Source organism: Ambystoma mexicanum, chromosome 2q, assembly GCF_040938575.1.
Source record: "Ambystoma mexicanum isolate Mex_15411 chromosome 2q, UKY_AmexF1_1, whole genome shotgun sequence".
In the NCBI taxonomy this organism is placed as follows: domain Eukaryota; kingdom Metazoa; phylum Chordata; class Amphibia; order Caudata; family Ambystomatidae; genus Ambystoma; species Ambystoma mexicanum.
This window is the reverse complement of record NC_090924.1, coordinates 127,932,582-127,958,757: the sequence shown is the minus strand read 5'-3', so window position 1 is coordinate 127,958,757 and position 26,176 is coordinate 127,932,582. Positions and strand designations below refer to the sequence as shown.

The window sequence follows — 26,176 nt, the reverse complement described above, 5'->3', positions numbered from 1 at the left end:
GCAGAGAGTGTTTCTGCCCGGTCTCGAACCGGGGACCTTTCGCGTGTGAGGCGAACGTGATAACCACTACACTACAGAAACAGCTGCTTACTCACCTTTGTAGGGACTGGGAGAACAGGTGCAAAGGGCAGTGCAAGTGGACCTGCTTAAAGACTAATCAAATGCCTTGCGCCTGAAGCTCACACAATCCAGCCTAAAACATACGTCCTATCAAGCATGCGCACATATACAAGTATGCCAGCTGAGGGCCTATGCAGCGTACAGAGGGAAGGACATATTTCCACTTTGAGATCGGACGGCCAAAACTCACAAGCAAATCAAGGAATGTTACTGAGAGCTAACAGAGAACACAAAGTGCTTGTCGCAAGGACATGGCACGCAAAGAGGTTCAGGAAGTGAATTGTTCATCGACTACTGCTTACCGAGAAAACCAGAGAGTCTGTCCAATGAAAATAACATTGAAAAAACAAAAAATAGGAGCTCAAGTTAACCACCTTGATTGGGACCTCTCGCACCCAAAGCGAGAATCATACCCCTAGACCAACGAGCCACGGTCCTTTGAGCATTTGACGGAATTGTCCTCAGCGTTTGCACCCCCCTTAGGATTCGAGGTAAAGAATGCCTATTCCTGAAGTTTGTTCCTGCCGCTGAAAGCCTTGTCGGTGTATGAGCCAAATGAATGCCCCAGTCGGCACGCTCTGACTGTCTTCACAGGTCTCCTCCTCATCCCGAAGGTTGGTGGCCCATTGACATCAGGGTGGAAGGTGCTTGCGATACACTGTTCCTTCCTTCCTTCCTTCCTTCCTTTATTCCTCTTATGCTGTTTATGTAATAAGAGGGGACGATACACAGAAGAGAGAAAGTGGCCCAACACACTAGACTAGCAGTCTTCTGATCAATCTGCAGCTGGCAAGGTGGGGGAGAGCCTTTATTTTGCACCTGCTGGGATCTGCATTGGCAGAAGCTCTGAGGGCTGGGCCTTTCCTTTTGCCTGTAAAAACAAAAAGCAGCCCTCCTCCCTCCAGCCCTGAGAGCATGGGCGTGACACTGGAAAAAGCAGCATCTCCCCTTTGGTAAAGATGACCATTGCACAGCTGCTCACTCAGAGCTCGATCGTGCTCGATCAGGCGAGATATATTTAGGTCACCAGCAAAGTCTGTTCTCTTTTCTTGCGTAGGGTGAGCATTCACAGAGCCCAGCTTCGTTGACAAGAGTGCAAAAGGTGTATACTAAAAGCTTTCTGCTTTACTTGAGCGCCATGGCCGTTATTATATTTTGGCTGCTCCAAGCAATCTCTGTCCAGCCGATGCAAATTTCCAGCTCAAATTTTCCCAGCACTCAAAAAGTCCCTCCTCCCGCCAGCTCTGCTTTCAGGAAGTTCAGCAGAAGCAGTCCAACTTCTGTTCCCACTTCAGAGGAAAAGCTTTCTCGGGCCAGAGAAAGCCAGGGAATCACTGTACCGGCAAGTGCATTTCTTACAACTGGTAATCCCTCAGAACACAGAAATAAAGAAGCTGTATATGAAAATGTATTATTTCTTTGGTACACTAACCTATGTAACTAATATGGACCATTTCAGAGGACGGAGCGGACCCAACTGTGATCCCAGAGACTCAAATACCCAGCAGTAGGGAAAATAAATCCTCTCTGTGCTCTGCAACATTACATACACAAAATGCAAGCGCGTGCATTTTTTTATTGGCCCCATATACAGAATACATGTGAGGATGCTTGCCTTCCCAGTGTATTTCTCAAGCTCTTGAGAGCATATGCTATTTCCATGGGAACGCAAATAAGTTCATACTTTACATTTGTGTGTGACAAAAGGGGAAAAAAACTATTTTGTGTAAAATGCCAGCAGAGAGTGTTTCTGCCTGGTCTCGAACCGGGGACCTTTCGCGTGTGAGGCGAACGTGATAACCACTACACTACAGAAACAGCTGCTTACTCACCTTTGTAGGGACTGGGAGAACAGGTGCAAAGGGCAGTGCAAGTGGACCTGCTTAAAGACTAATCAAATGCCTTGCGCCTGAAGCTCACACAATCCAGCCTAAAACATACGTCCTATCAAGCATGCGCACATATACAAGTATGCCAGCTGAGGGCCTATGCAGCGTACAGAGGGAAGGACATATTTCCACTTTGAGATCGGACGGCCAAAACTCACAAGCAAATCAAGGAATGTTACTGAGAGCTAACAGAGAACACAAAGTGCTTGTCGCAAGGACATGGCACGCAAAGAGGTTCAGGAAGTGAATTGTTCATCGACTACTGCTTACCGAGAAAACCAGAGAGTCTGTCCAATGAAAATAACATTGAAAAAACAAAAAATAGGAGCTCAAGTTAACCACCTTGATTGGGACCTCTCGCACCCAAAGCGAGAATCATACCCCTAGACCAACGAGCCACAGTCCTTTGAGCATTTGACGGAATTGTCCTCAGCGTTTGCACCCCCCTTAGGATTCGAGGCCAAGAATGCCTATTCCTGAAGTTTGTTCCTGCCGCTGAAAGCCTTGTCGGTGTATGAGCCAAATGAATGCCCCAGTCGGCACGCTCTGACTGTCTTCACAGGTCTCCTCCTCATCCCGAAGGTTGGTGGCCCATTGACATCAGGGTGGAAGGTGCTTGCGATACACTGTTCCTTCCTTCCTTCCTTCCTTCCTTTATTCCTCTTATGCTGTTTATGTAATAAGAGGGGACGATACACAGAAGAGAGAAAGTGGCCCAACACACTAGACTAGCAGTCTTCTGATCAATCTGCAGCTGGCAAGGTGGGGGAGAGCCTTTATTTTGCACCTGCTGGGATCTGCATTGGCAGAAGCTCTGAGGGCTGGGCCTTTCCTTTTGCCTGTAAAAACAAAAAGCAGCCCTCCTCCCTCCAGCCCTGAGAGCATGGGCGTGACACTGGAAAAAGCAGCATCTCCCCTTTGGTAAAGATGACCATTGCACAGCTGCTCACTCAGAGCTCGATCGTGCTCGATCAGGCGAGATATATTTAGGTCACCAGCAAAGTCTGTTCTCTTTTCTTGCGTAGGGTGAGCATTCACAGAGCCCAGCTTCGTTGACAAGAGTGCAAAAGGTGTATACTAAAAGCTTTCTGCTTTACTTGAGCGCCATGGCCGTTATTATATTTTGGCTGCTCCAAGCAATCTCTGTCCAGCCGATGCAAATTTCCAGCTCAAATTTTCCCAGCACTCAAAAAGTCCCTCCTCCCGCCAGCTCTGCTTTCAGGAAGTTCAGCAGAAGCAGTCCAACTTCTGTTCCCACTTCAGAGGAAAAGCTTTCTCGGGCCAGAGAAAGCCAGGGAATCACTGTACCGGCAAGTGCATTTCTTACAACTGGTAATCCCTCAGAACACAGAAATGAAGAAGCTGTATATGAAAATGTATTATTTCTTTGGTACACTAACCTATGTAACTAATATGGACCATTTCAGAGGACGGAGCGGACCCAACTGTGATCCCAGAGACCCAAATACCCAGCAGTAGGGAAAATAAATCCTCTCTGTGCTCTGCAACATTACATACACAAAATGCAAGCGCGTGCATTTTTTTATTGGCCCCATATACAGAATACATGTGAGGATGCTTGCCTTCCCAGTGTATTTCTCAAGCTCTTGAGAGCATATGCTATTTCCATGGGAACGCAAATAAGTTCATACTTTACATTTGTGTGTGACAAAAGGGGAAAAAAACTATTTTGTGTAAAATGCCAGCAGAGAGTGTTTCTGCCCGGTCTCGAACCGGGGACCTTTATAACCACTACACTACAGAAACAGCTGCTTGCTCACCTTTGTAGGGACTGGGAGAACAGGTGCAAAGGGCAGTGCAAGTGGACCTGCTTAAAGACTAATCAAATGCCTTGCGCCTGAAGCTCACACAATCCAGCCTAAAACATACGTCCTATCAAGCATGCGCACATATACAAGTATGCCAGCTGAGGGCCTATGCAGCGTACAGAGGGAAGGACATATTTCCACTTTGAGATCGGACGGCCAAAACTCACAAGCAAATCAAGGAATGTTACTGAGAGCTAACAGAGAACACAAAGTGCTTGTCGCAAGGACATGGCACGCAAAGAGGTTCAGGAAGTGAATTGTTCATCGACTACTGCTTACCGAGAAAACCAGAGAGTCTGTCCAATGAAAATAACATTGAAAAAACAAAAAAAAGGAGCTCAAGTTAACCACCTTGATTGGGCTCGTACGGGATTTGAACCCGGGACCTCTCGCACCCAAAGCAAGAATCATACCCCTAGACCAACGAGCCACGGTCCTTTGAGCATTTGACGGAATTGTCCTCAGCGTTTGCACCCCCCTTAGGATTCGAGGCCAAGAATGCCTATTCCTGAAGTTTGTTCCTGCCGCTGAAAGCCTTGTCGGTGTATGAGCCAAATGAATGCCCCAGTCGGCACGCTCTGACTGTCTTCACAGGTCTCCTCCTCATCCCGAAGGTTGGTGGCCCATTGACATCAGGGTGGAAGGTGCTTGCGATACACTGTTCCTTCCTTCCTTCCTTCCTTCCTTTATTCCTCTTATGCTGTTTATGTAATAAGAGGGGACGATACACAGAAGAGAGAAAGTGGCCCAACACACTAGACTAGCAGTCTTCTGATCAATCTGCAGCTGGCAAGGTGGGGGAGAGCCTTTATTTTGCACCTGCTGGGATCTGCATTGGCAGAAGCTCTGAGGGCTGGGCCTTTCCTTTTGCCTGTAAAAACAAAAAGCAGCCCTCCTCCCTCCAGCCCTGAGAGCATGGGCGTGACACTGGAAAAAGCAGCATCTCCCCTTTGGTAAAGATGACCATTGCACAGCTGCTCACTCAGAGCTCGATCGTGCTCGATCAGGCCAGATATATTTAGGTCACCAGCAAAGTCTGTTCTCTTTTCTTGCGTAGGGTGAGCATTCACAGAACCCAGCTTCGTTGACAAGAGTGCAAAAGGTGTATACTAAAAGCTTTCTGCTTTACTTGAGCGCCATGGCCGTTATTATATTTTGGCTGCTCCAAGCAATCTCTGTCCAGCCGATGCAAATTTCCAGCTCAAATTTTCCCAGCACTCAAAAAGTCCCTCCTCCCGCCAGCTCTGCTTTCAGGAAGTTCAGCAGAAGCAGTCCAACTTCTGTTCCCACTTCAGAGGAAAAGCTTTCTCGGGCCAGAGAAAGCCAGGGAATCACTGTACCGGCAAGTGCATTTCTTACAACTGGTAATCCCTCAGAACACAGAAATGAAGAAGCTGTATATGAAAATGTATTATTTCTTTGGTACACTAACCTATGTAACTAATATGGACCATTTCAGAGGACGGAGCGGACCCAACTGTGATCCCAGAGACTCAAATACCCAGCAGTAGGGAAAATAAATCCTCTCTGTGCTCTGCAACATTACATACACAAAATGCAAGCGCGTGCATTTTTTTATTGGCCCCATATACAGAATACATGTGAGGATGCTTGCCTTCCCAGTGTATTTCTCAAGCTCTTGAGAGCATATGCTATTTCCATGGGAACGCAAATAAGTTCATACTTTACATTTGTGTGTGACAAAAGGGGAAAAAAACTATTTTGTGTAAAATGCCAGCAGAGAGTGTTTCTGCCCGGTCTCGAACCGGGGACCTTTCGCGTGTGAGGCGAACGTGATAACCACTACACTACAGAAACAGCTGCTTACTCACCTTTGTAGGGACTGGGAGAACAGGTGCAAAGGGCAGTGCAAGTGGACCTGCTTAAAGACTAATCAAATGCCTTGCGCCTGAAGCTCACACAATCCAGCCTAAAACATACGTCCTATCAAGCATGCGCACATATACAAGTATGCCAGCTGAGGGCCTATGCAGCGTACAGAGGGAAGGACATATTTCCACTTTGAGATCGGACGGCCAAAACTCACAAGCAAATCAAGGAATGTTACTGAGAGCTAACAGAGAACACAAAGTGCTTGTCGCAAGGACATGGCACGCAAAGAGGTTCAGGAAGTGAATTGTTCATCGACTACTGCTTACCGAGAAAACCAGAGAGTCTGTCCAATGAAAATAACATTGAAAAAACAAAAAATAGGAGCTCAAGTTAACCACCTTGATTGGGACCTCTCGCACCCAAAGCGAGAATCATACCCCTAGACCAACGAGCCACGGTCCTTTGAGCATTTGACGGAATTGTCCTCAGCGTTTGCACCCCCCTTAGGATTCGAGGTAAAGAATGCCTATTCCTGAAGTTTGTTCCTGCCGCTGAAAGCCTTGTCGGTGTATGAGCCAAATGAATGCCCCAGTCGGCACGCTCTGACTGTCTTCACAGGTCTCCTCCTCATCCCGAAGGTTGGTGGCCCATTGACATCAGGGTGGAAGGTGCTTGCGATACACTGTTCCTTCCTTCCTTCCTTCCTTCCTTTATTCCTCTTATGCTGTTTATGTAATAAGAGGGGACGATACACAGAAGAGAGAAAGTGGCCCAACACACTAGACTAGCAGTCTTCTGATCAATCTGCAGCTGGCAAGGTGGGGGAGAGCCTTTATTTTGCACCTGCTGGGATCTGCATTGGCAGAAGCTCTGAGGGCTGGGCCTTTCCTTTTGCCTGTAAAAACAAAAAGCAGCCCTCCTCCCTCCAGCCCTGAGAGCATGGGCGTGACACTGGAAAAAGCAGCATCTCCCCTTTGGTAAAGATGACCATTGCACAGCTGCTCACTCAGAGCTCGATCGTGCTCGATCAGGCGAGATATATTTAGGTCACCAGCAAAGTCTGTTCTCTTTTCTTGCGTAGGGTGAGCATTCACAGAGCCCAGCTTCGTTGACAAGAGTGCAAAAGGTGTATACTAAAAGCTTTCTGCTTTACTTGAGCGCCATGGCCGTTATTATATTTTGGCTGCTCCAAGCAATCTCTGTCCAGCCGATGCAAATTTCCAGCTCAAATTTTCCCAGCACTCAAAAAGTCCCTCCTCCCGCCAGCTCTGCTTTCAGGAAGTTCAGCAGAAGCAGTCCAACTTCTGTTCCCACTTCAGAGGAAAAGCTTTCTCGGGCCAGAGAAAGCCAGGGAATCACTGTACCGGCAAGTGCATTTCTTACAACTGGTAATCCCTCAGAACACAGAAATGAAGAAGCTGTATATGAAAATGTATTATTTCTTTGGTACACTAACCTATGTAACTAATATGGACCATTTCAGAGGACGGAGCGGACCCAACTGTGATCCCAGAGACCCAAATACCCAGCAGTAGGGAAAATAAATCCTCTCTGTGCTCTGCAACATTACATACACAAAATGCAAGCGCGTGCATTTTTTTATTGGCCCCATATACAGAATACATGTGAGGATGCTTGCCTTCCCAGTGTATTTCTCAAGCTCTTGAGAGCATATGCTATTTCCATGGGAACGCAAATAAGTTCATACTTTACATTTGTGTGTGACAAAAGGGGAAAAAAACTATTTTGTGTAAAATGCCAGCAGAGAGTGTTTCTGCCCGGTCTCGAACCGGGGACCTTTCGCGTGTGAGGCGAACGTGATAACCACTACACTACAGAAACAGCTGCTTGCTCACCTTTGTAGGGACTGGGAGAACAGGTGCAAAGGGCAGTGCAAGTGGACCTGCTTAAAGACTAATCAAATGCCTTGCGCCTGAAGCTCACACAATCCAGCCTAAAACATACGTCCTATCAAGCATGCGCACATATACAAGTATGCCAGCTGAGGGCCTATGCAGCGTACAGAGGGAAGGACATATTTCCACTTTGAGATCGGACGGCCAAAACTCACAAGCAAATCAAGGAATGTTACTGAGAGCTAACAGAGAACACAAAGTGCTTGTCGCAAGGACATGGCACGCAAAGAGGTTCAGGAAGTGAATTGTTCATCGACTACTGCTTACCGAGAAAACCAGAGAGTCTGTCCAATGAAAATAACATTGAAAAAACAAAAAAAAGGAGCTCAAGTTAACCACCTTGATTGGGCTCGTACGGGATTTGAACCCGGGACCTCTCGCACCCAAAGCGAGAATCATACCCCTAGACCAACGAGCCACAGTCCTTTGAGCATTTGACGGAATTGTCCTCAGCGTTTGCACCCCCCTTAGGATTCGAGGCCAAGAATGCCTATTCCTGAAGTTTGTTCCTGCCGCTGAAAGCCTTGTCGGTGTATGAGCCAAATGAATGCCCCAGTCGGCACGCTCTGACTGTCTTCACAGGTCTCCTCCTCATCCCGAAGGTTGGTGGCCCATTGACATCAGGGTGGAAGGTGCTTGCGATACACTGTTCCTTCCTTCCTTTATTCCTCTTATGCTGTTTATGTAATAAGAGGGGACGATACACAGAAGAGAGAAAGTGGCCCAACACACTAGACTAGCAGTCTTCTGATCAATCTGCAGCTGGCAAGGTGGGGGAGAGCCTTTATTTTGCACCTGCTGGGATCTGCATTGGCAGAAGCTCTGAGGGCTGGGCCTTTCCTTTTGCCTGTAAAAACAAAAAGCAGCCCTCCTCCCTCCAGCCCTGAGAGCATGGGCGTGACACTGGAAAAAGCAGCATCTCCCCTTTGGTAAAGATGACCATTGCACAGCTGCTCACTCAGAGCTCGATCGTGCTCGATCAGGCGAGATATATTTAGGTCACCAGCAAAGTCTGTTCTCTTTTCTTGCGTAGGGTGAGCATTCACAGAGCCCAGCTTCGTTGACAAGAGTGCAAAAGGTGTATACTAAAAGCTTTCTGCTTTACTTGAGCGCCATGGCCGTTATTATATTTTGGCTGCTCCAAGCAATCTCTGTCCAGCCGATGCAAATTTCCAGCTCAAATTTTCCCAGCACTCAAAAAGTCCCTCCTCCCGCCAGCTCTGCTTTCAGGAAGTTCAGCAGAAGCAGTCCAACTTCTGTTCCCACTTCAGAGGAAAAGCTTTCTCGGGCCAGAGAAAGCCAGGGAATCACTGTACCGGCAAGTGCATTTCTTACAACTGGTAATCCCTCAGAACACAGAAATGAAGAAGCTGTATATGAAAATGTATTATTTCTTTGGTACACTAACCTATGTAACTAATATGGACCATTTCAGAGGACGGAGCGGACCCAACTGTGATCCCAGAGACCCAAATACCCAGCAGTAGGGAAAATAAATCCTCTCTGTGCTCTGCAACATTACATACACAAAATGCAAGCGCGTGCATTTTTTTATTGGCCCCATATACAGAATACATGTGAGGATGCTTGCCTTCCCAGTGTATTTCTCAAGCTCTTGAGAGCATATGCTATTTCCATGGGAACGCAAATAAGTTCATACTTTACATTTGTGTGTGACAAAAGGGGAAAAAAACTATTTTGTGTAAAATGCCAGCAGAGAGTGTTTCTGCCCGGTCTCGAACCGGGGACCTTTATAACCACTACACTACAGAAACAGCTGCTTGCTCACCTTTGTAGGGACTGGGAGAACAGGTGCAAAGGGCAGTGCAAGTGGACCTGCTTAAAGACTAATCAAATGCCTTGCGCCTGAAGCTCACACAATCCAGCCTAAAACATACGTCCTATCAAGCATGCGCACATATACAAGTATGCCAGCTGAGGGCCTATGCAGCGTACAGAGGGAAGGACATATTTCCACTTTGAGATCGGACGGCCAAAACTCACAAGCAAATCAAGGAATGTTACTGAGAGCTAACAGAGAACACAAAGTGCTTGTCGCAAGGACATGGCACGCAAAGAGGTTCAGGAAGTGAATTGTTCATCGACTACTGCTTACCGAGAAAACCAGAGAGTCTGTCCAATGAAAATAACATTGAAAAAACAAAAAAAAGGAGCTCAAGTTAACCACCTTGATTGGGCTCGTACGGGACCTCTCGCACCCAAAGCGAGAATCATACCCCTAGACCAACGAGCCACGGTCCTTTGAGCATTTGACGGAATTGTCCTCAGCGTTTGCACCCCCCTTAGGATTCGAGGCCAAGAATGCCTATTCCTGAAGTTTGTTCCTGCCGCTGAAAGCCTTGTCGGTGTATGAGCCAAATGAATGCCCCAGTCGGCACGCTCTGACTGTCTTCACAGGTCTCCTCCTCATCCCGAAGGTTGGTGGCCCATTGACATCAGGGTGGAAGGTGCTTGCGATACACTGTTCCTTCCTTCCTTCCTTCCTTCCTTTATTCCTCTTATGCTGTTTATGTAATAAGAGGGGACGATACACAGAAGAGAGAAAGTGGCCCAACACACTAGACTAGCAGTCTTCTGATCAATCTGCAGCTGGCAAGGTGGGGGAGAGCCTTTATTTTGCACCTGCTGGGATCTGCATTGGCAGAAGCTCTGAGGGCTGGGCCTTTCCTTTTGCCTGTAAAAACAAAAAGCAGCCCTCCTCCCTCCAGCCCTGAGAGCATGGGCGTGACACTGGAAAAAGCAGCATCTCCCCTTTGGTAAAGATGACCATTGCACAGCTGCTCACTCAGAGCTCGATCGTGCTCGATCAGGCCAGATATATTTAGGTCACCAGCAAAGTCTGTTCTCTTTTCTTGCGTAGGGTGAGCATTCACAGAACCCAGCTTCGTTGACAAGAGTGCAAAAGGTGTATACTAAAAGCTTTCTGCTTTACTTGAGCGCCATGGCCGTTATTATATTTTGGCTGCTCCAAGCAATCTCTGTCCAGCCGATGCAAATTTCCAGCTCAAATTTTCCCAGCACTCAAAAAGTCCCTCCTCCCGCCAGCTCTGCTTTCAGGAAGTTCAGCAGAAGCAGTCCAACTTCTGTTCCCACTTCAGAGGAAAAGCTTTCTCGGGCCAGAGAAAGCCAGGGAATCACTGTACCGGCAAGTGCATTTCTTACAACTGGTAATCCCTCAGAACACAGAAATGAAGAAGCTGTATATGAAAATGTATTATTTCTTTGGTACACTAACCTATGTAACTAATATGGACCATTTCAGAGGACGGAGCGGACCCAACTGTGATCCCAGAGACTCAAATACCCAGCAGTAGGGAAAATAAATCCTCTCTGTGCTCTGCAACATTACATACACAAAATGCAAGCGCGTGCATTTTTTTATTGGCCCCATATACAGAATACATGTGAGGATGCTTGCCTTCCCAGTGTATTTCTCAAGCTCTTGAGAGCATATGCTATTTCCATGGGAACGCAAATAAGTTCATACTTTACATTTGTGTGTGACAAAAGGGGAAAAAAACTATTTTGTGTAAAATGCCAGCAGAGAGTGTTTCTGCCCGGTCTCGAACCGGGGACCTTTCGCGTGTGAGGCGAACGTGATAACCACTACACTACAGAAACAGCTGCTTACTCACCTTTGTAGGGACTGGGAGAACAGGTGCAAAGGGCAGTGCAAGTGGACCTGCTTAAAGACTAATCAAATGCCTTGCGCCTGAAGCTCACACAATCCAGCCTAAAACATACGTCCTATCAAGCATGCGCACATATACAAGTATGCCAGCTGAGGGCCTATGCAGCGTACAGAGGGAAGGACATATTTCCACTTTGAGATCGGACGGCCAAAACTCACAAGCAAATCAAGGAATGTTACTGAGAGCTAACAGAGAACACAAAGTGCTTGTCGCAAGGACATGGCACGCAAAGAGGTTCAGGAAGTGAATTGTTCATCGACTACTGCTTACCGAGAAAACCAGAGAGTCTGTCCAATGAAAATAACATTGAAAAAACAAAAAATAGGAGCTCAAGTTAACCACCTTGATTGGGACCTCTCGCACCCAAAGCGAGAATCATACCCCTAGACCAACGAGCCACGGTCCTTTGAGCATTTGACGGAATTGTCCTCAGCGTTTGCACCCCCCTTAGGATTCGAGGTAAAGAATGCCTATTCCTGAAGTTTGTTCCTGCCGCTGAAAGCCTTGTCGGTGTATGAGCCAAATGAATGCCCCAGTCGGCACGCTCTGACTGTCTTCACAGGTCTCCTCCTCATCCCGAAGGTTGGTGGCCCATTGACATCAGGGTGGAAGGTGCTTGCGATACACTGTTCCTTCCTTCCTTCCTTCCTTCCTTTATTCCTCTTATGCTGTTTATGTAATAAGAGGGGACGATACACAGAAGAGAGAAAGTGGCCCAACACACTAGACTAGCAGTCTTCTGATCAATCTGCAGCTGGCAAGGTGGGGGAGAGCCTTTATTTTGCACCTGCTGGGATCTGCATTGGCAGAAGCTCTGAGGGCTGGGCCTTTCCTTTTGCCTGTAAAAACAAAAAGCAGCCCTCCTCCCTCCAGCCCTGAGAGCATGGGCGTGACACTGGAAAAAGCAGCATCTCCCCTTTGGTAAAGATGACCATTGCACAGCTGCTCACTCAGAGCTCGATCGTGCTCGATCAGGCGAGATATATTTAGGTCACCAGCAAAGTCTGTTCTCTTTTCTTGCGTAGGGTGAGCATTCACAGAGCCCAGCTTCGTTGACAAGAGTGCAAAAGGTGTATACTAAAAGCTTTCTGCTTTACTTGAGCGCCATGGCCGTTATTATATTTTGGCTGCTCCAAGCAATCTCTGTCCAGCCGATGCAAATTTCCAGCTCAAATTTTCCCAGCACTCAAAAAGTCCCTCCTCCCGCCAGCTCTGCTTTCAGGAAGTTCAGCAGAAGCAGTCCAACTTCTGTTCCCACTTCAGAGGAAAAGCTTTCTCGGGCCAGAGAAAGCCAGGGAATCACTGTACCGGCAAGTGCATTTCTTACAACTGGTAATCCCTCAGAACACAGAAATGAAGAAGCTGTATATGAAAATGTATTATTTCTTTGGTACACTAACCTATGTAACTAATATGGACCATTTCAGAGGACGGAGCGGACCCAACTGTGATCCCAGAGACCCAAATACCCAGCAGTAGGGAAAATAAATCCTCTCTGTGCTCTGCAACATTACATACACAAAATGCAAGCGCGTGCATTTTTTTATTGGCCCCATATACAGAATACATGTGAGGATGCTTGCCTTCCCAGTGTATTTCTCAAGCTCTTGAGAGCATATGCTATTTCCATGGGAACGCAAATAAGTTCATACTTTACATTTGTGTGTGACAAAAGGGGAAAAAAACTATTTTGTGTAAAATGCCAGCAGAGAGTGTTTCTGCCCGGTCTCGAACCGGGGACCTTTCGCGTGTGAGGCGAACGTGATAACCACTACACTACAGAAACAGCTGCTTGCTCACCTTTGTAGGGACTGGGAGAACAGGTGCAAAGGGCAGTGCAAGTGGACCTGCTTAAAGACTAATCAAATGCCTTGCGCCTGAAGCTCACACAATCCAGCCTAAAACATACGTCCTATCAAGCATGCGCACATATACAAGTATGCCAGCTGAGGGCCTATGCAGCGTACAGAGGGAAGGACATATTTCCACTTTGAGATCGGACGGCCAAAACTCACAAGCAAATCAAGGAATGTTACTGAGAGCTAACAGAGAACACAAAGTGCTTGTCGCAAGGACATGGCACGCAAAGAGGTTCAGGAAGTGAATTGTTCATCGACTACTGCTTACCGAGAAAACCAGAGAGTCTGTCCAATGAAAATAACATTGAAAAAACAAAAAAAAGGAGCTCAAGTTAACCACCTTGATTGGGCTCGTACGGGATTTGAACCCGGGACCTCTCGCACCCAAAGCGAGAATCATACCCCTAGACCAACGAGCCACAGTCCTTTGAGCATTTGACGGAATTGTCCTCAGCGTTTGCACCCCCCTTAGGATTCGAGGCCAAGAATGCCTATTCCTGAAGTTTGTTCCTGCCGCTGAAAGCCTTGTCGGTGTATGAGCCAAATGAATGCCCCAGTCGGCACGCTCTGACTGTCTTCACAGGTCTCCTCCTCATCCCGAAGGTTGGTGGCCCATTGACATCAGGGTGGAAAGTGCTTGCGATACACTGTTCCTTCCTTCCTTTATTCCTCTTATGCTGTTTATGTAATAAGAGGGGACGATACACAGAAGAGAGAAAGTGGCCCAACACACTAGACTAGCAGTCTTCTGATCAATCTGCAGCTGGCAAGGTGGGGGAGAGCCTTTATTTTGCACCTGCTGGGATCTGCATTGGCAGAAGCTCTGAGGGCTGGGCCTTTCCTTTTGCCTGTAAAAACAAAAAGCAGCCCTCCTCCCTCCAGCCCTGAGAGCATGGGCGTGACACTGGAAAAAGCAGCATCTCCCCTTTGGTAAAGATGACCATTGCACAGCTGCTCACTCAGAGCTCGATCGTGCTCGATCAGGCGAGATATATTTAGGTCACCAGCAAAGTCTGTTCTCTTTTCTTGCGTAGGGTGAGCATTCACAGAGCCCAGCTTCGTTGACAAGAGTGCAAAAGGTGTATACTAAAAGCTTTCTGCTTTACTTGAGCGCCATGGCCGTTATTATATTTTGGCTGCTCCAAGCAATCTCTGTCCAGCCGATGCAAATTTCCAGCTCAAATTTTCCCAGCACTCAAAAAGTCCCTCCTCCCGCCAGCTCTGCTTTCAGGAAGTTCAGCAGAAGCAGTCCAACTTCTGTTCCCACTTCAGAGGAAAAGCTTTCTCGGGCCAGAGAAAGCCAGGGAATCACTGTACCGGCAAGTGCATTTCTTACAACTGGTAATCCCTCAGAACACAGAAATGAAGAAGCTGTATATGAAAATGTATTATTTCTTTGGTACACTAACCTATGTAACTAATATGGACCATTTCAGAGGACGGAGCGGACCCAACTGTGATCCCAGAGACCCAAATACCCAGCAGTAGGGAAAATAAATCCTCTCTGTGCTCTGCAACATTACATACACAAAATGCAAGCGCGTGCATTTTTTTATTGGCCCCATATACAGAATACATGTGAGGATGCTTGCCTTCCCAGTGTATTTCTCAAGCTCTTGAGAGCATATGCTATTTCCATGGGAACGCAAATAAGTTCATACTTTACATTTGTGTGTGACAAAAGGGGAAAAAAACTATTTTGTGTAAAATGCCAGCAGAGAGTGTTTCTGCCCGGTCTCGAACCGGGGACCTTTATAACCACTACACTACAGAAACAGCTGCTTGCTCACCTTTGTAGGGACTGGGAGAACAGGTGCAAAGGGCAGTGCAAGTGGACCTGCTTAAAGACTAATCAAATGCCTTGCGCCTGAAGCTCACACAATCCAGCCTAAAACATACGTCCTATCAAGCATGCGCACATATACAAGTATGCCAGCTGAGGGCCTATGCAGCGTACAGAGGGAAGGACATATTTCCACTTTGAGATCGGACGGCCAAAACTCACAAGCAAATCAAGGAATGTTACTGAGAGCTAACAGAGAACACAAAGTGCTTGTCGCAAGGACATGGCACGCAAAGAGGTTCAGGAAGTGAATTGTTCATCGACTACTGCTTACCGAGAAAACCAGAGAGTCTGTCCAATGAAAATAACATTGAAAAAACAAAAAAAAGGAGCTCAAGTTAACCACCTTGATTGGGCTCGTACGGGACCTCTCGCACCCAAAGCGAGAATCATACCCCTAGACCAACGAGCCACGGTCCTTTGAGCATTTGACGGAATTGTCCTCAGCGTTTGCACCCCCCTTAGGATTCGAGGCCAAGAATGCCTATTCCTGAAGTTTGTTCCTGCCGCTGAAAGCCTTGTCGGTGTATGAGCCAAATGAATGCCCCAGTCGGCACGCTCTGACTGTCTTCACAGGTCTCCTCCTCATCCCGAAGGTTGGTGGCCCATTGACATCAGGGTGGAAGGTGCTTGCGATACACTGTTCCTTCCTTCCTTCCTTCCTTCCTTTATTCCTCTTATGCTGTTTATGTAATAAGAGGGGACGATACACAGAAGAGAGAAAGTGGCCCAACACACTAGACTAGCAGTCTTCTGATCAATCTGCAGCTGGCAAGGTGGGGGAGAGCCTTTATTTTGCACCTGCTGGGATCTGCATTGGCAGAGGCTCTGAGGGCTGGGCCTTTCCTTTTGCCTGTAAAAACAAAAAGCAGCCCTCCTCCCTCCAGCCCTGAGAGCATGGGCGTGACACTGGAAAAAGCAGCATCTCCCCTTTGGTAAAGATGACCATTGCACAGCTGCTCACTCAGAGCTCGATCGTGCTCGATCAGGCCAGATATATTTAGGTCACCAGCAAAGTCTGTTCTCTTTTCTTGCGTAGGGTGAGCATTCACAGAACCCAGCTTCGTTGACAAGAGTGCAAAAGGTGTATACTAAAAGCTTTCTGCTTTACTTGAGCGCCATGGCCGTTATTATATTTTGGCTGCTCCAAGCAATCTCTGTCCAGCCGATGCAAATTTCCAGCTCAAATTTTCCCAGCACTCAAAAAGTCCCTCCTCCCGCCAGCTCTGCTTTCAGGAAGTTCAGCAGAAGCAGTCCAACTTCTGTTCCCACTTCAGAGGAAAAGCTTTCTCGGGCCAGAGAAAGCCAGGGAATCACTGCACCGGCAAGTGCATTTCTTACAACTGGTAATCCCTCAGAACACAGAAATGAAGAAGCTGTATATGAAAATGTATTATTTCTTTGGTACACTAACCTATGTAACTAATATGGACCATTTCAGAGGACGGAGCGGACCCAACTGTGATCCCAGAGACTCAAATACCCAGCAGTAGGGAAAATAAATCCTCTCTGTGCTCTGCAACATTACATACACAAAATGCAAGCGCGTGCATTTTTTTATTGGCCCCATATACAGAATACATGTGAGGATGCTTGCCTTCCCAGTGTATTTCTCAAGCTCTTGAGAGCATATGCTATTTCCATGGGAACGCAAATAAGTTCATACTTTACATTTGTGTGTGACAAAAGGGGAAAAAAACTATTTTGTGTAAAATGCCAGCAGAGAGTGTTTCTGCCCGGTCTCGAACCGGGGACCTTTCGCGCGTGAGGCGAACGTGATAACCACTACACTACAGAAACAGCTGCTTACTCACCTTTGTAGGGACTGGGAGAACAGGTGCAAAGGGCAGTGCAAGTGGACCTGCTTAAAGACTAATCAAATGCCTTGCGCCTGAAGCTCACACAATCCAGCCTAAAACATACGTCCTATCAAGCATGCGCACATATACAAGTATGCCAGCTGAGGGCCTATGCAGCGTACAGAGGGAAGGACATATTTCCACTTTGAGATCGGACGGCCAAAACTCACAAGCAAATCAAGGAATGTTACTGAGAGCTAACAGAGAACACAAAGTGCTTGTCGCAAGGACATGGCACGCAAAGAGGTTCAGGAAGTGAATTGTTCATCGACTACTGCTTACCGAGAAAACCAGAGAGTCTGTCCAATGAAAATAACATTGAAAAAACAAAAAATAGGAGCTCAAGTTAACCACCTTGATTGGGACCTCTCGCACCCAAAGCGAGAATCATACCCCTAGACCAACGAGCCACGGTCCTTTGAGCATTTGACGGAATTGTCCTCAGCGTTTGCACCCCCCTTAGGATTCGAGGTAAAGAATGCCTATTCCTGAAGTTTGTTCCTGCCGCTGAAAGCCTTGTCGGTGTATGAGCCAAATGAATGCCCCAGTCGGCACGCTCTGACTGTCTTCACAGGTCTCCTCCTCATCCCGAAGGTTGGTGGCCCATTGACATCAGGGTGGAAGGTGCTTGCGATACACTGTTCCTTCCTTCCTTCCTTCCTTCCTTCCTTTATTCCTCTTATGCTGTTTATGTAATAAGAGGGGACGATACACAGAAGAGAGAAAGTGGCCCAACACACTAGACTAGCAGTCTTCTGATCAATCTGCAGCTGGCAAGGTGGGGGAGAGCCTTTATTTTGCACCTGCTGGGATCTGCATTGGCAGAAGCTCTGAGGGCTGGGCCTTTCCTTTTGCCTGTAAAAACAAAAAGCAGCCCTCCTCCCTCCAGCCCTGAGAGCATGGGCGTGACACTGGAAAAAGCAGCATCTCCCCTTTGGTAAAGATGACCATTGCACAGCTGCTCACTCAGAGCTCGATCGTGCTCGATCAGGCGAGATATATTTAGGTCACCAGCAAAGTCTGTTCTCTTTTCTTGCGTAGGGTGAGCATTCACAGAGCCCAGCTTCGTTGACAAGAGTGCAAAAGGTGTATACTAAAAGCTTTCTGCTTTACTTGAGCGCCATGGCCGTTATTATATTTTGGCTGCTCCAAGCAATCTCTGTCCAGCCGATGCAAATTTCCAGCTCAAATTTTCCCAGCACTCAAAAAGTCCCTCCTCCCGCCAGCTCTGCTTTCAGGAAGTTCAGCAGAAGCAGTCCAACTTCTGTTCCCACTTCAGAGGAAAAGCTTTCTCGGGCCAGAGAAAGCCAGGGAATCACTGTACCGGCAAGTGCATTTCTTACAACTGGTAATCCCTCAGAACACAGAAATGAAGAAGCTGTATATGAAAATGTATTATTTCTTTGGTACACTAACCTATGTAACTAATATGGACCATTTCAGAGGACGGAGCGGACCCAACTGTGATCCCAGAGACCCAAATACCCAGCAGTAGGGAAAATAAATCCTCTCTGTGCTCTGCAACATTACATACACAAAATGCAAGCGCGTGCATTTTTTTATTGGCCCCATATACAGAATACATGTGAGGATGCTTGCCTTCCCAGTGTATTTCTCAAGCTCTTGAGAGCATATGCTATTTCCATGGGAACGCAAATAAGTTCATACTTTACATTTGTGTGTGACAAAAGGGGAAAAAAACTATTTTGTGTAAAATGCCAGCAGAGAGTGTTTCTGCCCGGTCTCGAACCGGGGACCTTTCGCGTGTGAGGCGAACGTGATAACCACTACACTACAGAAACAGCTGCTTGCTCACCTTTGTAGGGACTGGGAGAACAGGTGCAAAGGGCAGTGCAAGTGGACCTGCTTAAAGACTAATCAAATGCCTTGCGCCTGAAGCTCACACAATCCAGCCTAAAACATACGTCCTATCAAGCATGCGCACATATACAAGTATGCCAGCTGAGGGCCTATGCAGCGTACAGAGGGAAGGACATATTTCCACTTTGAGATCGGACGGCCAAAACTCACAAGCAAATCAAGGAATGTTACTGAGAGCTAACAGAGAACACAAAGTGCTTGTCGCAAGGACATGGCACGCAAAGAGGTTCAGGAAGTGAATTGTTCATCGACTACTGCTTACCGAGAAAACCAGAGAGTCTGTCCAATGAAAATAACATTGAAAAAACAAAAAAAAGGAGCTCAAGTTAACCACCTTGATTGGGCTCGTACGGGATTTGAACCCGGGACCTCTCGCACCCAAAGCGAGAATCATACCCCTAGACCAACGAGCCACGGTCCTTTGAGCATTTGACGGAATTGTCCTCAGCGTTTGCACCCCCCTTAGGATTCGAGGCCAAGAATGCCTATTCCTGAAGTTTGTTCCTGCCGCTGAAAGCCTTGTCGGTGTATGAGCCAAATGAATGCCCCAGTCGGCACGCTCTGACTGTCTTCACAGGTCTCCTCCTCATCCCGAAGGTTGGTGGCCCATTGACATCAGGGTGGAAGGTGCTTGCGATACACTGTTCCTTCCTTCCTTTATTCCTCTTATGCTGTTTATGTAATAAGAGGGGACGATACACAGAAGAGAGAAAGTGGCCCAACACACTAGACTAGCAGTCTTCTGATCAATCTGCAGCTGGCAAGGTGGGGGAGAGCCTTTATTTTGCACCTGCTGGGATCTGCATTGGCAGAAGCTCTGAGGGCTGGGCCTTTCCTTTTGCCTGTAAAAACAAAAAGCAGCCCTCCTCCCTCCAGCCCTGAGAGCATGGGCGTGACACTGGAAAAAGCAGCATCTCCCCTTTGGTAAAGATGACCATTGCACAGCTGCTCACTCAGAGCTCGATCGTGCTCGATCAGGCGAGATATATTTAGGTCACCAGCAAAGTCTGTTCTCTTTTCTTGCGTAGGGTGAGCATTCACAGAGCCCAGCTTCGTTGACAAGAGTGCAAAAGGTGTATACTAAAAGCTTTCTGCTTTACTTGAGCGCCATGGCCGTTATTATATTTTGGCTGCTCCAAGCAATCTCTGTCCAGCCGATGCAAATTTCCAGCTCAAATTTTCCCAGCACTCAAAAAGTCCCTCCTCCCGCCAGCTCTGCTTTCAGGAAGTTCAGCAGAAGCAGTCCAACTTCTGTTCCCACTTCAGAGGAAAAGCTTTCTCGGGCCAGAGAAAGCCAGGGAATCACTGTACCGGCAAGTGCATTTCTTACAACTGGTAATCCCTCAGAACACAGAAATGAAGAAGCTGTATATGAAAATGTATTATTTCTTTGGTACACTAACCTATGTAACTAATATGGACCATTTCAGAGGACGGAGCGGACCCAACTGTGATCCCAGAGACCCAAATACCCAGCAGTAGGGAAAATAAATCCTCTCTGTGCTCTGCAACATTACATACACAAAATGCAAGCGCGTGCATTTTTTTATTGGCCCCATATACAGAATACATGTGAGGATGCTTGCCTTCCCAGTGTATTTCTCAAGCTCTTGAGAGCATATGCTATTTCCATGGGAACGCAAATAAGTTCATACTTTACATTTGTGTGTGACAAAAGGGGAAAAAAACTATTTTGTGTAAAATGCCAGCAGAGAGTGTTTCTGCCCGGTCTCGAACCGGGGACCTTTCGCGTGTGAGGCGAACGTGATAACCACTACACTACAGAAACAGCTGCTTGCTCACCTTTGTAGGGACTGGGAGAACAGGTGCAAAGGGCAGTGCAAGTGGACCTGCTTAAAGACTAATCAAATGCCTTGCGCCTGAAGCTCACACAATCCAGCCTAAAACATACGTCCTATCAAGCATGCGCACATATACAAGTATGCCAGCTGAGGGCCTATGCAGCGTACAGAGGGAAGGACATATTTCCACTTTGAGATCGGACGGCCAAAACTCACAAGCAAATCAAGGAATGTTACTGAGAGCTAACAGAGAACACAAAGTGCTTGTCGCAAGGACATGGCACGCAAAGAGGTTCAGGAAGTGAATTGTTCATCGACTACTGCTTACCGAGAAAACCAGAGAGTCTGTCCAATGAAAATAACATTGAAAAAACAAAAAAAAGGAGCTCAAGTTAACCACCTTGATTGGGCTCGTACGGGATTTGAACCCGGGACCTCTCGCACCCAAAGCGAGAATCATACCCCTAGACCAACGAGCCACAGTCCTTTGAGCATTTGACGGAATTGTCCTCAGCGTTTGCACCCCCCTTAGGATTCGAGGCCAAGAATGCCTATTCCTGAAGTTTGTTCCTGCCGCTGAAAGCCTTGTCGGTGTATGAGCCAAATGAATGCCCCAGTCGGCACGCTCTGACTGTCTTCACAGGTCTCCTCCTCATCCCGAAGGTTGGTGGCCCATTGACATCAGGGTGGAAGGTGCTTGCGATACACTGTTCCTTCCTTCCTTTATTCCTCTTATGCTGTTTATGTAATAAGAGGGGACGATACACAGAAGAGAGAAAGTGGCCCAACACACTAGACTAGCAGTCTTCTGATCAATCTGCAGCTGGCAAGGTGGGGGAGAGCCTTTATTTTGCACCTGCTGGGATCTGCATTGGCAGAAGCTCTGAGGGCTGGGCCTTTCCTTTTGCCTGTAAAAACAAAAAGCAGCCCTCCTCCCTCCAGCCCTGAGAGCATGGGCGTGACACTGGAAAAAGCAGCATCTCCCCTTTGGTAAAGATGACCATTGCACAGCTGCTCACTCAGAGCTCGATCGTGCTCGATCAGGCGAGATATATTTAGGTCACCAGCAAAGTCTGTTCTCTTTTCTTGCGTAGGGTGAGCATTCACAGAGCCCAGCTTCGTTGACAAGAGTGCAAAAGGTGTATACTAAAAGCTTTCTGCTTTACTTGAGCGCCATGGCCGTTATTATATTTTGGCTGCTCCAAGCAATCTCTGTCCAGCCGATGCAAATTTCCAGCTCAAATTTTCCCAGCACTCAAAAAGTCCCTCCTCCCGCCAGCTCTGCTTTCAGGAAGTTCAGCAGAAGCAGTCCAACTTCTGTTCCCACTTCAGAGGAAAAGCTTTCTCGGGCCAGAGAAAGCCAGGGAATCACTGTACCGGCAAGTGCATTTCTTACAACTGGTAATCCCTCAGAACACAGAAATGAAGAAGCTGTATATGAAAATGTATTATTTCTTTGGTACACTAACCTATGTAACTAATATGGACCATTTCAGAGGACGGAGCGGACCCAACTGTGATCCCAGAGACCCAAATACCCAGCAGTAGGGAAAATAAATCCTCTCTGTGCTCTGCAACATTACATACACAAAATGCAAGCGCGTGCATTTTTTTATTGGCCCCATATACAGAATACATGTGAGGATGCTTGCCTTCCCAGTGTATTTCTCAAGCTCTTGAGAGCATATGCTATTTCCATGGGAACGCAAATAAGTTCATACTTTACATTTGTGTGTGACAAAAGGGGAAAAAAACTATTTTGTGTAAAATGCCAGCAGAGAGTGTTTCTGCCCGGTCTCGAACCGGGGACCTTTATAACCACTACACTACAGAAACAGCTGCTTGCTCACCTTTGTAGGGACTGGGAGAACAGGTGCAAAGGGCAGTGCAAGTGGACCTGCTTAAAGACTAATCAAATGCCTTGCGCCTGAAGCTCACACAATCCAGCCTAAAACATACGTCCTATCAAGCATGCGCACATATACAAGTATGCCAGCTGAGGGCCTATGCAGCGTACAGAGGGAAGGACATATTTCCACTTTGAGATCGGACGGCCAAAACTCACAAGCAAATCAAGGAATGTTACTGAGAGCTAACAGAGAACACAAAGTGCTTGTCGCAAGGACATGGCACGCAAAGAGGTTCAGGAAGTGAATTGTTCATCGACTACTGCTTACCGAGAAAACCAGAGAGTCTGTCCAATGAAAATAACATTGAAAAAACAAAAAAAAGGAGCTCAAGTTAACCACCTTGATTGGGCTCGTACGGGACCTCTCGCACCCAAAGCGAGAATCATACCCCTAGACCAACGAGCCACGGTCCTTTGAGCATTTGACGGAATTGTCCTCAGCGTTTGCACCCCCCTTAGGATTCGAGGCCAAGAATGCCTATTCCTGAAGTTTGTTCCTGCCGCTGAAAGCCTTGTCGGTGTATGAGCCAAATGAATGCCCCAGTCGGCACGCTCTGACTGTCTTCACAGGTCTCCTCCTCATCCCGAAGGTTGGTGGCCCATTGACATCAGGGTGGAAGGTGCTTGCGATACACTGTTCCTTCCTTCCTTCCTTCCTTCCTTTATTCCTCTTATGCTGTTTATGTAATAAGAGGGGACGATACACAGAAGAGAGAAAGTGGCCCAACACACTAGACTAGCAGTCTTCTGATCAATCTGCAGCTGGCAAGGTGGGGGAGAGCCTTTATTTTGCACCTGCTGGGATCTGCATTGGCAGAAGCTCTGAGGGCTGGGCCTTTCCTTTTGCCTGTAAAAACAAAAAGCAGCCCTCCTCCCTCCAGCCCTGAGAGCATGGGCGTGACACTGGAAAAAGCAGCATCTCCCCTTTGGTAAAGATGACCATTGCACAGCTGCTCACTCAGAGCTCGATCGTGCTCGATCAGGCCAGATATATTTAGGTCACCAGCAAAGTCTGTTCTCTTTTCTTGCGTAGGGTGAGCATTCACAGAACCCAGCTTCGTTGACAAGAGTGCAAAAGGTGTATACTAAAAGCTTTCTGCTTTACTTGAGCGCCATGGCCGTTATTATATTTTGGCTGCTCCAAGCAATCTCTGTCCAGCCGATGCAAATTTCCAGCTCAAATTTTCCCAGCACTCAAAAAGTCCCTCCTCCCGCCAGCTCTGCTTTCAGGAAGTTCAGCAGAAGCAGTCCAACTTCTGTTCCCACTTCAGAGGAAAAGCTTTCTCGGGCCAGAGAAAGCCAGGGAATCACTGTACCGGCAAGTGCATTTCTTACAACTGGTAATCCCTCAGAACACAGAAATGAAGAAGCTGTATATGAAAATGTATTATTTCTTTGGTACACTAACCTATGTAACTAATATGGACCATTTCAGAGGACGGAGCGGACCCAACTGTGATCCCAGAGACTCAAATACCCAGCAGTAGGGAAAATAAATCCTCTCTGTGCTCTGCAACATTACATACACAAAATGCAAGCGCGTGCATTTTTTTATTGGCCCCATATACAGAATACATGTGAGGATGCTTGCCTTCCCAGTGTATTTCTCAAGCTCTTGAGAGCATATGCTATTTCCATGGGAACGCAAATAAGTTCATACTTTACATTTGTGTGTGACAAAAGGGGAAAAAAACTATTTTGTGTAAAATGCCAGCAGAGAGTGTTTCTGCCCGGTCTCGAACCGGGGACCTTTCGCGTGTGAGGCGAACGTGATAACCACTACACTACAGAAACAGCTGCTTACTCACCTTTGTAGGGACTGGGAGAACAGGTGCAAAGGGCAGTGCAAGTGGACCTGCTTAAAGACTAATCAAATGCCTTGCGCCTGAAGCTCACACAATCCAGCCTAAAACATACGTCCTATCAAGCATGCGCACATATACAAGTATGCCAGCTGAGGGCCTATGCAGCGTACAGAGGGAAGGACATATTTCCACTTTGAGATCGGACGGCCAAAACTCACAAGCAAATCAAGGAATGTTACTGAGAGCTAACAGAGAACACAAAGTGCTTGTCGCAAGGACATGGCACGCAAAGAGGTTCAGGAAGTGAATTGTTCATCGACTACTGCTTACCGAGAAAACCAGAGAGTCTGTCCAATGAAAATAACATTGAAAAAACAAAAAATAGGAGCTCAAGTTAACCACCTTGATTGGGACCTCTCGCACCCAAAGCGAGAATCATACCCCTAGACCAACGAGCCACGGTCCTTTGAGCATTTGACGGAATTGTCCTCAGCGTTTGCACCCCCCTTAGGATTCGAGGTAAAGAATGCCTATTCCTGAAGTTTGTTCCTGCCGCTGAAAGCCTTGTCGGTGTATGAGCCAAATGAATGCCCCAGTCGGCACGCTCTGACTGTCTTCACAGGTCTCCTCCTCATCCCGAAGGTTGGTGGCCCATTGACATCAGGGTGGAAGGTGCTTGCGATACACTGTTCCTTCCTTCCTTCCTTCCTTCCTTTATTCCTCTTATGCTGTTTATGTAATAAGAGGGGACGATACACAGAAGAGAGAAAGTGGCCCAACACACTAGACTAGCAGTCTTCTGATCAATCTGCAGCTGGCAAGGTGGGGGAGAGCCTTTATTTTGCACCTGCTGGGATCTGCATTGGCAGAAGCTCTGAGGGCTGGGCCTTTCCTTTTGCCTGTAAAAACAAAAAGCAGCCCTCCTCCCTCCAGCCCTGAGAGCATGGGCGTGACACTGGAAAAAGCAGCATCTCCCCTTTGGTAAAGATGACCATTGCACAGCTGCTCACTCAGAGCTCGATCGTGCTCGATCAGGCGAGATATATTTAGGTCACCAGCAAAGTCTGTTCTCTTTTCTTGCGTAGGGTGAGCATTCACAGAGCCCAGCTTCGTTGACAAGAGTGCAAAAGGTGTATACTAAAAGCTTTCTGCTTTACTTGAGCGCCATGGCCGTTATTATATTTTGGCTGCTCCAAGCAATCTCTGTCCAGCCGATGCAAATTTCCAGCTCAAATTTTCCCAGCACTCAAAAAGTCCCTCCTCCCGCCAGCTCTGCTTTCAGGAAGTTCAGCAGAAGCAGTCCAACTTCTGTTCCCACTTCAGAGGAAAAGCTTTCTCGGGCCAGAGAAAGCCAGGGAATCACTGTACCGGCAAGTGCATTTCTTACAACTGGTAATCCCTCAGAACACAGAAATGAAGAAGCTGTATATGAAAATGTATTATTTCTTTGGTACACTAACCTATGTAACTAATATGGACCATTTCAGAGGACGGAGCGGACCCAACTGTGATCCCAGAGACCCAAATACCCAGCAGTAGGGAAAATAAATCCTCTCTGTGCTCTGCAACATTACATACACAAAATGCAAGCGCGTGCATTTTTTTATTGGCCCCATATACAGAATACATGTGAGGATGCTTGCCTTCCCAGTGTATTTCTCAAGCTCTTGAGAGCATATGCTATTTCCATGGGAACGCAAATAAGTTCATACTTTACATTTGTGTGTGACAAAAGGGGAAAAAAACTATTTTGTGTAAAATGCCAGCAGAGAGTGTTTCTGCCCGGTCTCGAACCGGGGACCTTTCGCGTGTGAGGCGAACGTGATAACCACTACACTACAGAAACAGCTGCTTGCTCACCTTTGTAGGGACTGGGAGAACAGGTGCAAAGGGCAGTGCAAGTGGACCTGCTTAAAGA

The 26,176-nt window shown here is 47.2% G+C and overlaps 15 non-coding genes across 15 annotated transcripts; all 15 read right to left on the bottom strand.

The window, feature by feature from the left end:
- Positions 1–8: 8 nt before the first annotated feature.
- TRNAV-CAC (transfer RNA valine (anticodon CAC)) lies at positions 9–81 on the bottom strand. The gene has a single exon. It is a non-coding gene; the product is annotated as a tRNA-Val (tRNA).
- A 1,784-nt stretch (positions 82–1,865) lies between these two features.
- Positions 1,866–1,938, bottom strand: TRNAV-CAC (transfer RNA valine (anticodon CAC)). The gene has a single exon. It is a non-coding gene; the product is annotated as a tRNA-Val (tRNA).
- A 3,645-nt stretch (positions 1,939–5,583) lies between these two features.
- Positions 5,584–5,656, bottom strand: TRNAV-CAC (transfer RNA valine (anticodon CAC)). The gene has a single exon. It is a non-coding gene; the product is annotated as a tRNA-Val (tRNA).
- Positions 5,657–7,440: 1,784 nt separating this feature from the next.
- Positions 7,441–7,513, bottom strand: TRNAV-CAC (transfer RNA valine (anticodon CAC)). Its single transcript has one exon. It is a non-coding gene; the product is annotated as a tRNA-Val (tRNA).
- A 420-nt stretch (positions 7,514–7,933) lies between these two features.
- Positions 7,934–8,005, bottom strand: TRNAP-UGG (transfer RNA proline (anticodon UGG)). The gene has a single exon. It is a non-coding gene; the product is annotated as a tRNA-Pro (tRNA).
- A 3,151-nt stretch (positions 8,006–11,156) lies between these two features.
- On the bottom strand, positions 11,157–11,229 carry TRNAV-CAC (transfer RNA valine (anticodon CAC)). Its single transcript has one exon. It is a non-coding gene; the product is annotated as a tRNA-Val (tRNA).
- Positions 11,230–13,013: 1,784 nt separating this feature from the next.
- On the bottom strand, positions 13,014–13,086 carry TRNAV-CAC (transfer RNA valine (anticodon CAC)). Its single transcript has one exon. It is a non-coding gene; the product is annotated as a tRNA-Val (tRNA).
- Positions 13,087–13,506: 420 nt separating this feature from the next.
- On the bottom strand, positions 13,507–13,578 carry TRNAP-UGG (transfer RNA proline (anticodon UGG)). The gene has a single exon. It is a non-coding gene; the product is annotated as a tRNA-Pro (tRNA).
- A 3,151-nt stretch (positions 13,579–16,729) lies between these two features.
- TRNAV-CAC (transfer RNA valine (anticodon CAC)) lies at positions 16,730–16,802 on the bottom strand. Its single transcript has one exon. It is a non-coding gene; the product is annotated as a tRNA-Val (tRNA).
- Positions 16,803–18,590: 1,788 nt separating this feature from the next.
- TRNAV-CAC (transfer RNA valine (anticodon CAC)) lies at positions 18,591–18,663 on the bottom strand. Its single transcript has one exon. It is a non-coding gene; the product is annotated as a tRNA-Val (tRNA).
- Positions 18,664–19,083: 420 nt separating this feature from the next.
- TRNAP-UGG (transfer RNA proline (anticodon UGG)) lies at positions 19,084–19,155 on the bottom strand. The gene has a single exon. It is a non-coding gene; the product is annotated as a tRNA-Pro (tRNA).
- A 1,303-nt stretch (positions 19,156–20,458) lies between these two features.
- Positions 20,459–20,531, bottom strand: TRNAV-CAC (transfer RNA valine (anticodon CAC)). Its single transcript has one exon. It is a non-coding gene; the product is annotated as a tRNA-Val (tRNA).
- Positions 20,532–20,951: 420 nt separating this feature from the next.
- TRNAP-UGG (transfer RNA proline (anticodon UGG)) lies at positions 20,952–21,023 on the bottom strand. Its single transcript has one exon. It is a non-coding gene; the product is annotated as a tRNA-Pro (tRNA).
- A 3,151-nt stretch (positions 21,024–24,174) lies between these two features.
- On the bottom strand, positions 24,175–24,247 carry TRNAV-CAC (transfer RNA valine (anticodon CAC)). The gene has a single exon. It is a non-coding gene; the product is annotated as a tRNA-Val (tRNA).
- A 1,784-nt stretch (positions 24,248–26,031) lies between these two features.
- Positions 26,032–26,104, bottom strand: TRNAV-CAC (transfer RNA valine (anticodon CAC)). Its single transcript has one exon. It is a non-coding gene; the product is annotated as a tRNA-Val (tRNA).
- Positions 26,105–26,176: the final 72 nt, after the last annotated feature.